General features: G+C 36.9%; 1 protein-coding gene across 1 annotated transcript in view; it reads left to right on the top strand.

The window, feature by feature from the left end:
• The first annotated feature begins 5,845 nt into the window (after positions 1-5,845).
• The window catches only part of LOC146307192 (phospholipid phosphatase-related protein type 5-like), a 202,645-nt gene continuing 196,399 nt past the window's right edge, over positions 5,846-12,091 (top strand). The window contains exon 1 of the mRNA XM_084747563.1: positions 5,846-6,013. The gene's annotated coding sequence lies outside the window, so the exon portion shown is untranslated. The remainder of the gene's footprint in view (positions 6,014-12,091) is intronic.

Raw genomic sequence — 12,091 nt, forward strand, 5'->3', positions numbered from 1 at the left:
TGCAGCTTATTGTTTTTAGAGAGACCTTGTGTAATAACAGACTAACCCTGTGTTACATATATGAGCCACTGGTTGCACACATGTTTTGGTGTTCCTCACAGATCAGATCTAGCATGATGATAAAACTATCCTAACTGACAAAGAGCACATACCTGCACACAGCAGTGTGGATTTTAGCTCCACAAAGTGCAAACACAACTTTATTTTTAAGAAAAAATATATCCCTCAGTAGAAATCTATACCTAATTTGTGCTAAACTGGTTTTCCAGTTGCCATTCCCTGCAGAATGAACAAATGCTGTTGGTATTTATTACGGATGTTTAGTACTACACTGGCCACATGCTGATCTAATGACATCACAGTGACCTTTACATAGCAAAAGAAAATGTGAGTGTTATGATTGTTATATGTTACAACTGAGGTGACTATTCCTCACGTAGTATAACAAAGACAATGTAACAGTTCTAACTATACAGTCACATTAGCCGCTATTCAATAAAATTTCCCTCACTCAGCCCTGAAATAGTGACATCACAGTTCTCATATGGAGAACAAATAAGTATTGAACAGAGGTACACAAACTGTAAACAGTATGAGAATGATGTTGTAGTTTGTTGTCCTTCCAGTGCATCTTTCAGCAGTGCAAATAGATCCAGGTTGCACAAATGCAAACTCCCGTGAACATCTGTGATTTGCCGCATCCTGCTGGTGATCACACAGAACAAGACATACATGCTTGCATTCGTCTGACGTACAGGCTTCAGAGAGGTAGTGTGAATATTCAGAGGGAAGTGTACTGCCCAATTTTCTTTCCTTTTCTTTCCAGCCCCCATCCCATGGCATTTACCTTTTACCTTTGTTTTAAGGTTTGGTGATGTTTAGGGAAAGTATGATTTAGATTAAAGTGACTCCTTTGTTCAGATTATGGGACTCTCACCACCATGGTAACCATAAAAATCACTAGGTGAATAATTGGAATGGTGGTGGTCATGATTAAAAATGTATTGCTTCAACTGACTACATTTACCATCAGCACTGATTGATGAAAAGTGGTGAATTTTCCCTTTAAGAAGTACAGAAATAAGACAATAAGAAGCTGAAGTGAAAACAAAAGCAACAAAATCAGCAGGCACAGGACAGTATGAACATCATGCAGAGCAACAAGAGGAAGCAAAAGATTGACGGCTGGGCTGCAGGATGTGCTCAGTGTTTGTTGTGTCAATGTTTTTATGGCTGAGGCACAAGAAAGGATGAGCCAAAGTCTCAAGGCTCACCTGTTTATTCAAAGGATGAGGGAGGAGGTGAGGAGGATCCTGACAGAGAACTCCCATCTCTTCTGCAGCCACTTTGAGCCTTTAAGTTCTGAGAGGCACTACAAAGTCTCAGAGGAAATAAAAATGTTTTGAGGAAGTCCTTCATCACAAGTGTCTTCTATAATCTTAACTGATGAGATTTTAGCCACAGACATGACATGAGCTGCTTTGATGTTTAATGTTCAACCCTAAATGGGCAAGCACATATAAAAATTTCTTAAGTTATCTATCTAGGCTAAAATAACAAAATTTCATGATTTTTTAAAATGTGAACTTAAGTTTCCAAATTACACCCATTTTTCAAATAGTCCATGTGCCATCATTTAAAACATTTTAGAAATTAGCTACTTTGTTTGATGTTTTGCATAAAAAGCTTTAAAAAGTGAAAAAACTGAACAATAGTTATTCACATATGTTCTGAAAACTGCAAATCTAGTTTTCTATAATTAAATCATCTTATTCCTGTTTTTATCCAAACATCTTCCCTGTAGTTCACCTACAATAGCAATAACCTAATAGCAATGGTAGCTGAACAAACAGAGAAAAGTTGTGAGCATTTCATCAAGTGACCATGCAAAAACATGCGTACACTGCTGAATTAATCAATTACACACATTTAAGGGTAAAATAAAGAGCGATCCATATTTCACATCTTTATATTATTGATTATCTGTAGATTGTAGGCATCAAAACATCAGCATATCTGTTAGTGATTATTGCTGTTATTTTATATTATCTAATTATATATTATATTATATTATATTATATAGTCCCCAGGACTTTGTCTGCTCTGAGATTGTCTAAATTGGATTTGCATGTTAATGAAAACCACAATTTATACAAAAGTCTGTGTACAAAATTATTGAAAAAGATACATTTCTTTTTCCTAAATGGCTACTTTGTAGACCCCAACTCTGTGACCTCTCAAACTCTGTTATAATGAATCATTATTATTCTCTTGGTAAGGATGAGAGTGTATACACCGACTCTGTTGGGTTGTTAAAATTAATTTTAAAAAATTAATTAAAAAAGTTAAGCGTATTCAACAAAAGAGACATTTACCAAAGGCAATGGTTCTAAGAATGGAAACAGTTTAAGTCATGTTTGTTCGGGACAATAAAGCTTTGGAATGAATCACTTTTTCTTTTGGTTTATATGTCTGTGTATGTGGGCTCGGAGGGCTCAGCTTTCCTTGGGTACATTTAGGAGAGCTCCCAGGGGAAAAGGTTGGGAACCTCTGCTCCAGGATACACACAATCACTGCCTTATTATCAAAGTTGTGAAAATGTAATTAATTATTTTCAACATATAAAATCATACTTAAAATGCAAATGTCTAAAACAGAACCTCTCAAAAATTTAATATGAAAAAAACAACACTTAACATCACTTCCAGAATCTTTGTCCACATACTCTGCCATGTTGGATCGTTGATATAAATTATGAGCATATTTTTGAATGTTTGCATGAAGTCATGTGACCTGAGTACCTGATCCACCCCCACTCCACTGTCTCATGATGAAAAGTTCATCCTCTTAATACAGAAACCATTTAAGGGTTAATATGTAATGTCACCTTCTATTTATGTCTGGTTTACTGACTATTCTATTCTATTTGCTTCTGTTCTACATTCGTTCTATGTTCACTCTTCTCTTCTATTCTATTCCCAAATTGATTCCAATGCTGATCAGATTCCACACAAGCACTCATGAATATGTCATGTCAATATAAAACAAGCAGCATCTGTGTTCAACAAACCATATGATCATATGCTAATTAATGTTTTGAACAGTCAACATTTCAGTGTGTGTGTGTGTGTGTGAGTGTGTGTGTTGTTGTGATGAGAGAAGCCGTCATCACACAGCCTGCCTACACTGTGAGCTTTAACATCTCAGCTTTGACACACTAACTGCTGCCAAGGTTTCTTCCTCTTGCTGCTGGTAAATGGACACCGCGTGCACGGTAAGTCAGTGTGTCAGTGTGTGCGTGTGTGTGTGAATGAGACTCTTGTTACTGCTGCTGAAACAGACACAGATAGGGGCAATGCTGCCTTCATGGTCCACTCTAAGCTCTGACATCTGAAATCTCCAAGTCAAAAGAAATCCTGCATATTAAAGTTATGTTGTCCACTTTGAAGGTCCAATGTGTAAGAGTTAGTGGGATTTAGTGGGAGAATGTTGCAGAAATGTTTTCATGGGTGTATAATCACATGAAAATAAGAATTATTGTGTCCTTGTTACCTCAGAATGAGCCTTTTAGTCTCAGAAGGAGCAGGTCCTCTTCCATGGAGTCCACCATGTTGCACAGGTGGAAAAAAAACAGGTTCATGAGTTTTGTGCCACCATACATTCTTCTACATGTTTGGAAGGGGAGACAAAGTGTTTGCAATCTGTAAGGCGGCTAGATCCCACTAAATCCTATGCGCTGGTCCTTTAAATAAAAAAAAAAAGTTGCTTTTTTCCCAAAAAAAGATAGCTAACTGAAGGCAGCTAAATAACTGGAACTTTTAAAAGCAGTTAACAAAACATAACTGAAGAATAATGCTAACAACACTGTTAGCTATTAACTTCAAGCAACAGAGCAAACAGAGTGAGACATGAGGACAAGATATATACTGGCTGATCAGACCAACATGCACACACAGGGGAGGGCAACATGAGCAATAGTGAAAACTCAACCCAAAGAACCCCTCATCCCCCCCAGGCTGTCAGAGCTCTTGGTATATTCCCTGGCTTGGATAAATCAAGGCTCTGCCCTTTTCTTCAGGTTTTGTCAGACCAGGAAGTGAAGTCAGCAGCCAGGTGAGTCAAAAACAAAGAGGAATGAATTCATATAAATTAATCAAGCCAACTAAAACTTAGACAAAACCATGTAGGTAAATGTGCTTCATCTAGAAAAGAGTGTATTGTTAAAGGTGATAATAAACTAATTCTGAACCATACTTTGTTATGAGCAGTTTCATGTAGGAACTACTTTTTTGTAACAGGAACATGAAACTGCTCCCAACAAGGTGTGGTTCAGAATGAGTTTAGTAACCAGGTCATGATTTCAGGAAAGAGACACTGGTTTTGAATTTTGCAAATGCAGTTTTGGTGCTTTGAGCAGCACAGGAGTAGTTCTATTTAGTTCCAGTATATTGGAGGGAAGGTAGACATCTCTGTGGCTAATATCTTAAAAAAAAAAATGTAGTTTTGAAGCTTTGAACCACAGTTATCAATAGAATGCAACCGACATGACTCCCTGTTCTTTTGATTTTGTCACTATAAACTCAGACATATAAAGTAAAAGTGAACAGAGTCTAAATAATGAGCCTGTCTTTCTGACCACAGTGTCTGATACACTTGGTGTTATTTTAGTCACGAGACAGCTACTAATTTACAGTTTAATACTTCTGCCAGCTAACATCATTATGAGACCAATCACAAATCCTACAACACGTTCACGTGTTTTACTGTGCTGCCCTCAATCACATGCTGGCTCCCTCAACTGGCAGCAGTCCTGTAGTTAATCCTCCCATTATGAAGGTTCAATCAAGTCAATTCATTTTTCATAAATTTGAGATTTGAGATTCATTGTTTGGACAAAACATTGTGAAAATATTTTCAGAATTTTTAAATAGTCTGATGATATCATATACAATGGTACAATAGCCACAGGGGACATTTTTCTGTGTTGAGTGCATTGAACTTAGAGTACTAAGTACAGTACAAGTCAAAAGTTTGGACACATGACACATTTGAATGTTTTATTCTTTATTTTTATTATTTTTCTACATTGTAGAATACAGGAGCCAGCAAAACAATGAATTATGGACTTATATGTGCTTATGTATCGAGCAAAAACTATGAAAACAAAGCAAAAAAATAAAATAAAATTAGAATAATATAATCTGATTACTGAAGCAGGGGACAGTATGTGAGAGTCTTTTTGCTTTTTATTGTTGTCCCATGGTCCTCTCTGCACCTGTCGACCTAAAAATGTGCAATAGTTTTTTGCCCTTTGATATTTTGGATTTCTTAAAGTCGCCACCTTGTGCTTTTATGACAGCTTTGCGCACTGTCGGTACAATCTGAACTATTTATTACTATTTATGTCTTATTTATTATAAAAATAATGAAAAAGTATTGAATGACAAGTGTGTCCAAACTTGTGATTGGTACTGCACATTTTCTTGATTATTCTTACGCATTATACATTTTCAGTGCAGGAATTTTACCTGTACCAGTGATTTTAGTGTTAGTAGTCGAGACTTTTACTGAAGTAAAGGATCTGAATATTTCCTCCACCACCGGTTGTTTATTTAGTTCTTATCTAAACTCCATAGTCATGCTTATAATTTGTGTAATTTATTGTTCACACCATCACCATCTAAATTTATTTCACGTATTTATTTCACTAGGCCATTACTGTGTTTCAGCTTCTTTCCGACATTCCTTGAAGGCAGCATGCACCTCAGCCCACCACAGACCGACCTGAGCCGCGCATGCGTGCTAACAGCGGAACCCCGTGCATGCACCAGCGAGGATCCGGTAATTAAAACAGCGAAGATGCGGAAAAGTGTTTGGAGATAAGGTGGAGGGTCATAGAGCCGAAGTGACCGGCGGTGTGACGGCTGCAGGCGGCGGACTGTGACTGTGTGTGTCAGGACGGTGAACTGCTCAGAGTCCACACAGGCTGCACAAACTCCTGGAACTGTCCAAGGTAGGAGCCTCTCCCCCGGGTGTCCTTCAGCTGTACAGCCGCTTGTCTCCACCGCGGTCCGGTGCAGGAGGAGCAGCAGTGAGTCCCACTGTGGAGCAGAGTTATTGAGCTTTATAACCTCTTTGTGTCAGGCTGGCGAACATAAAGTAGTAACTTAACAAGAACAAATGTACATGTCATTTATACCACATTTCTGACGTTATCATTTAATCTTAACAAGGTGATGAACTATCTGAACTTTACCTGCAGGCTTCTCTCACTGCTCTCTGACTATCTTGCAATAATAGGGGAGACCGGGAGCAAGTGTAACATGTATTTTTTTTTGTCTTTTTCCTTCATTACTCACACAACTTGAACTACACTAGTCATCTTTTGATATATCAGAATCAGAAATACTTAATTGATTGATTGATTGATTGAGTGTTTTCTCCAACTAAAAAAAAGTGTGTATATATGATTATACATTTGAAATATTTTATATGAAGTCAGTGTTCAAGCCCATCAAGCCACTAAATTCCAAATAAAAGCATACCTCAGAGTAATCACATTACTGCTGTAGTATCTAAACATTTCATTCATTCATTTCTTTTAATGTCAGGAATTATATGCATTCAAAGCAAAAGTCTGTTTGGATTTTTGCAGAAGATGAGGCAAATGCTCTAGTTGTATCTAGATTTTAACTGACTGAATTGAATTAAGGGTAAATATACTTTTAAATCTAGCAAAATATCTTGCAGCCATGATAAAATCTTGTATGCTAGCTAGTGGTCTCACATAGCCAGACATTGCTTCACAGCACTCAGCGCCTAAGAAAGGTCTGGGTCCACTAATACACACTCTGCTGTAGTGGAAGAAATTGTCCTTTCATTAAACCAATCACATATGTTTTGGGGTGGAGCTAAGCCCAGGATGCAGCAACGGTGCTGCTGCAAAATAGCGTAGTAGCTAGCAACACCCATAGTAGCAGTTTGTTCATGTTCATTTTCAACCCATGACCAGGTGATTAAACTGATGTAAGCTTAAATTCTCAGTCATCTAAACTTTAGACAGCAGAAGAAAAAATACTGCACATCCAAAAAGTAACTTTTATGCCTCAAAATCATTTTTTGCACAGGTGAAATCATCTTGCTCCTGTTCTGCATGCAGATTAAGTGTCATCACTCTAGCTTGCTTGTGATTGGAAGAATTCAGTGTGTTACAATTGCCCCCACTTTCCCCTACTCAATAACTATACTATAAACAATTTTGAGATACTTTTCTTTGAGTGTAACAAATTTATCTTACTTTATAGATACTTCTACGCCACTATATTGTTGAGGGAAATATTGTACTTTCTACTTTACCACATTCATTTAACAGCTGTATTCTTTGATTTTACAAACACAACATATGATCAACTTATTAAATATGATGGGCCCCTCACAGCTTCACAGGTTTTCAGTTATGTGACTGATAAGAGCTGCTCAGGTTGGAGTTTGGATGTTGAAGTTGTAAACAGAACTTTTTCACAGCAGTCATATTGATATGAAATAGGCTAGTAGTGTAAACTCAGGTGTCACCAATGATACTAGTTCCATTTGGAGTAGCAGAGCCTTTCCAGTGAACCAACATGCACAATAGCAGCACGCTGACTTGTTTGATATAAATGAAAGTGAACCCTAATTGAATTTACACTATTTCATGTCAAACTGGCTGCTGTGAATAAGGTCTGTTGCACAAAATGACAAGCAAGCCCTTGAGGTCTTGAGAAAACATATTTAATTATCTTGTTGCACACAATAATAACTTGTGTTTACAATAAGATAATTTATTGAAATTTTATCAAAATCGCAGTATGGCCTACTGTAATTTTCAAATCACAGGAGATACAGTATTTGTTGAATGTAAATATGTGTCAAAAAACATTTAAAATTAAATATTGTTGCTCTGCAGCAATGTTCTCGCTTACGCATCATTTTCTACAGACTTTAGAAAGCATATTTGTTTGATACAGATCCCTGCAAATCACACCTTAATCATTTTAATATGTTTTTCAATAATAATTAAATCATTAATATAAAAAGATGAGATCAAAAAGGTATCTTTACTTTAGATACTTTTATTACATATTGCTGATAATACTTTTATTCAAGTAAAATTTTGTTTTTTTTAGCCATCGTTGATCAATACGTTCTCTTGTTGCCAGTAGAGCTCCACAGTTAATCAAAATGTTTTACCAAAATTGTACACATCACATCATCATGATTTTTCAGTGAAAATTAAAGCTGCGATGCAAAAATGGTGTTGTCCACTACTTGTGAATCATATTGCAATGTCTTTCACAATAATAGCAGTATGATTTTTTTCTTTTTCACACTAATCATGGCAGTCACAGAAAGGAGTAGCCTATGTGCTGAATTTATTCCACTGAATGCTGTAAACACATCAAGGTCAACTTACTCGTCATGAACAGCAGTGTTCAGCCTGTGTTTTGTTGTCTAGTGTCTTCTGTGTCTGTGGAGGAGCTTTGTCATGTCTGATGAAGTCATAGTGATGTCATCAGGTTCATCTGATCCTGAGCTTGGACACTACAGACCTTTGTATAACTGAAAGCGGTTATGAGGTTTTGAAAATATCAGGCAGGGAAATTCTAATGTGGAGATGCTCTCAGGTTGTCTCATGGGAAATGTAGGATCCAGTGTTTTTGGAATTTGTCCAGTACTGGGGAACAAGTCATATCTCAGCCTCTGCTGCTTTGAATTTGACCTTTATGTTTTTAATTATTCACACACAAGTCCTCCAATGTTATGAAAGTGCAATGCTAAAACTCTGGAGAGCTCCTTTAAAAATAAGAATAACAAATATAGACACACAATTACGAGTAGCTGTCCACACAGATATTTGGACTGTATGACATAAAAGAGATGAAATGATACTGTTAAATACTGTTAACTGGTACTGTTACTATATGAGAGTTTGCTCTATAATCCATCTATGAAACATGGATATGGATAATTATCATTCATCCATGAGTCTGTTTGAACAGTTGGTCCATTTTAAATTTTTCATGTTCCAAATCTTCAGTGCTTTCTTTTGTCATTTTTTAAATTTTTGCTGTGGTATTTTAGTAATGAAATCCTCAAGATCGCTTGTCACTCAACAGAACAACCAGTGCTTTGTCTTTAAATGATGCATCCATGAATGAAGATTGCAAACTAAATAAACAGAATTAATATTTGGCCTATTTGAACAGGTTCTTTACCATATCTGTGCTCCAAATCACATTCTTTTTTTATCATGTTGAGAGACATTTGGGACCTACTACTCTACGGCTGGGCTTAATTGCCTATAGATAATATCTCAGTATTGTTAGGCTATGCCACAATATACAATATATATCTCAAATTGCACATTTTCTCTACAAAAAACAAAACAAAACAAAAACAAAAAAAGAACAACATACCACTAATTCTCAAATTGTGCAAGCATATTGTGATCTTACAGAATACGATGCATTGCTGTATATTAAACCAGGGCTGCAACTAACAGTTATTTTTTCCTTGATTAAATGTTTAATAGTTGTTTGGTCTATAAAATGTCAGAAAAATGGTGAAAATATGACATCCTCAAATGGTTTGTTTTGTCCACAACCCTAAGATATTCAGTTTACTGCCATAAAGGCGTAAAGAAACCGGAAAATATTCAAAGACAAACATTTCAAAATCTCAGACTGTGTCTAGTCTCATATCGTAATGTTGATATAAAACAGATATACTGCCCAGCCCACCTTCAGATGTGGTTGAGACAATCTGCGTGTTTCCATGTTCCAACAGCATCTTATGTTGTGTTAAATGAGATCATACTGTGACGTGTCCCCAACAGGGACACATTTCTGACCTGTTCTAAAGCTCTTTTGTGGAGTTTTTCTTTTTAGCTCATGCTGACAAAGCAGGTGAAAAAAGTGTATTTCCCAAACTGTCTCCTTTAAAAAAAAAGTTCTGAAGGTACTGAATTGATTCACAGATAACTTGTCTTTGCACAGGGTGTCAACAGTAAGGATTGACCAATTGCCCAGGGCAAGTACAATGCCATGTTGGACTAGTAAATCTAGCAACTGACTAGGCAGTTGGTAAAAAAGAATTACACTATTAAACTATATTGATAATTGAGTAATGGTTACAGAAATGTTTTATGCACAAAAGTGTTTAGCCTCTCAGATTTGCAGATTTCCTACTTTTCTTCATTAACTAAATTATTAAACTAAATATCTGTGGGTTATGGACAGGGATGGACATTTTCACTATTTTCTGACATATTATAGCCATTCTAGCCTGAGATTAAACCTGAAAGTTTAGTGTTTGTTGTTATGTGTTAACTGTTAAGAAACAAAAATACAGGGGCAAGTAAAAATTGACTTTGGTCAAGAATATTTCTGAACAAATTGTCCAACCTGGCAAGTGAAAAAAACCCCCAAAAAACAAACAAAAAAACCCATTAACATTTAACCCTTGTGACGGTTGGGTTTCTGCTTCCAGTGTGGCTGTTTAAACTGGGCTTTTTTCACCGTCTTGGTTGTCTTAGCATTTTTACTAGCATTAGCCAGCACTCAGCCACTGTCTTCTTACTTAATACGCCACAACAGTTTGTGTGATATATTAGTACGTTCAAAACCTTAGTTTGGTCTATTTTAATACAACAGAAATTACATTTTTGTTTTTTGTTTTTTACAGACAGAGTAAAACAGAAAAATACACTGGGCATGTGTGTGATGAGTCGACCATACAATTAAATATTGCCACCCTCCTCTAGTCAGAACTAGAAATAGCTACTGCTGTTTTTTAACCTCAGTCGGGAAGTCTGAGAAACACTGCACTACATCCTTTGGGTAAAAGTATGTATGTGTGTCTGTCATTATTCTTTTGTTGTCTTATAGGTCGCCATTGTCACAGACTGTGTGTGTGCAAACTGTTACATGTGTTGATGTGTATGTTTCCTGTTGAGATGCTGATGTATTGCTCTTGTTTACTATGCATGTTTTTATCTTCTGTGGATCTGCAGGACAGATTCCAGAACAAATTTCCCTACAGGCACATTAAAGTACATTATGTCTTCTTATCTTATCTGTAGAGGACAGTCTGCTGACAAGACAGCTGTGAGGCAAAGCTCAGAGTCATTGTGGATTGATTGAACAGATGGATGCTTCTTTAGCACATACATGCTGCTGAGATCTTGTACCTGCTGTGGATTTTAGGGTTAGGAGCTCAGCTTGCTTGAAACAAACTAGTTCATACAACAGGTCTTCAGACCACATTTAAAGTGAAAGTAGCAGTTTTTACACAGATGTCACACAATGACGGCTTGTCACCTTTTTACACTGAATGCCGGCATAATGGCGCCCACAGTGTGTGACTTTATACTGCTTGCCGGTGTTCTGGGAGCAAAAGAGGTGTGATGTAACATAACAACATCAGTGTTTAATATGAGGACCTCACCGGTGAACAAACAATTCTGTTCCTCTGATCTCCTCTAATCACCCGCAGAGCTGATAACAGGCTGTTGCTTCTTCAGCAGCAATGAACTTAAAAGTATCACTTGATGATCTGCAGGGAGGGATTTCTCTTCTGTGTGCGTGTATATGTCTGGTATGTGTGTGTCATCTTTCTTGTTCTCTGTTTAAGTATGCAATTTAAAAAACGCAATCACAAACAGTAGTGAATGTTTAACACAGTGTCCTGTCCCGTCCTGCAGGATCACCCTTTCAAACAAACATCAGTTTGACTCTGTTACTACCTTCACTCAGAGCTGGGTTGCCAGGTCCCCGTTTTTCTCGCAGAATTGTGTTCCTTTTAAAGTGTTGCCATGGGACAAATTTTTTGTCCATTGGTTGGGTAGACCTACTTTTCATGCAAATTACATGAATAATATCTAAAAAGACAAATTCTTATTTAAAATAAATCGTTTATTTATCCCTAAATCCCACCAAACTGACTCCAGAACATCATGTACAGTCACACAGTCCAGGCATATGTCACAATGACACAAGTACAACATACCAATGCTTTCCACCTACCCGGTGTGAAGGTAGCTTGGGCTGGTTTT

This window comes from Lutjanus erythropterus, chromosome 21, assembly GCF_056507025.1.
Source record: "Lutjanus erythropterus isolate fLutEry1 chromosome 21, fLutEry1.hap2, whole genome shotgun sequence".
NCBI lineage: Eukaryota > Metazoa > Chordata > Actinopteri > Lutjaniformes > Lutjanidae > Lutjanus > Lutjanus erythropterus.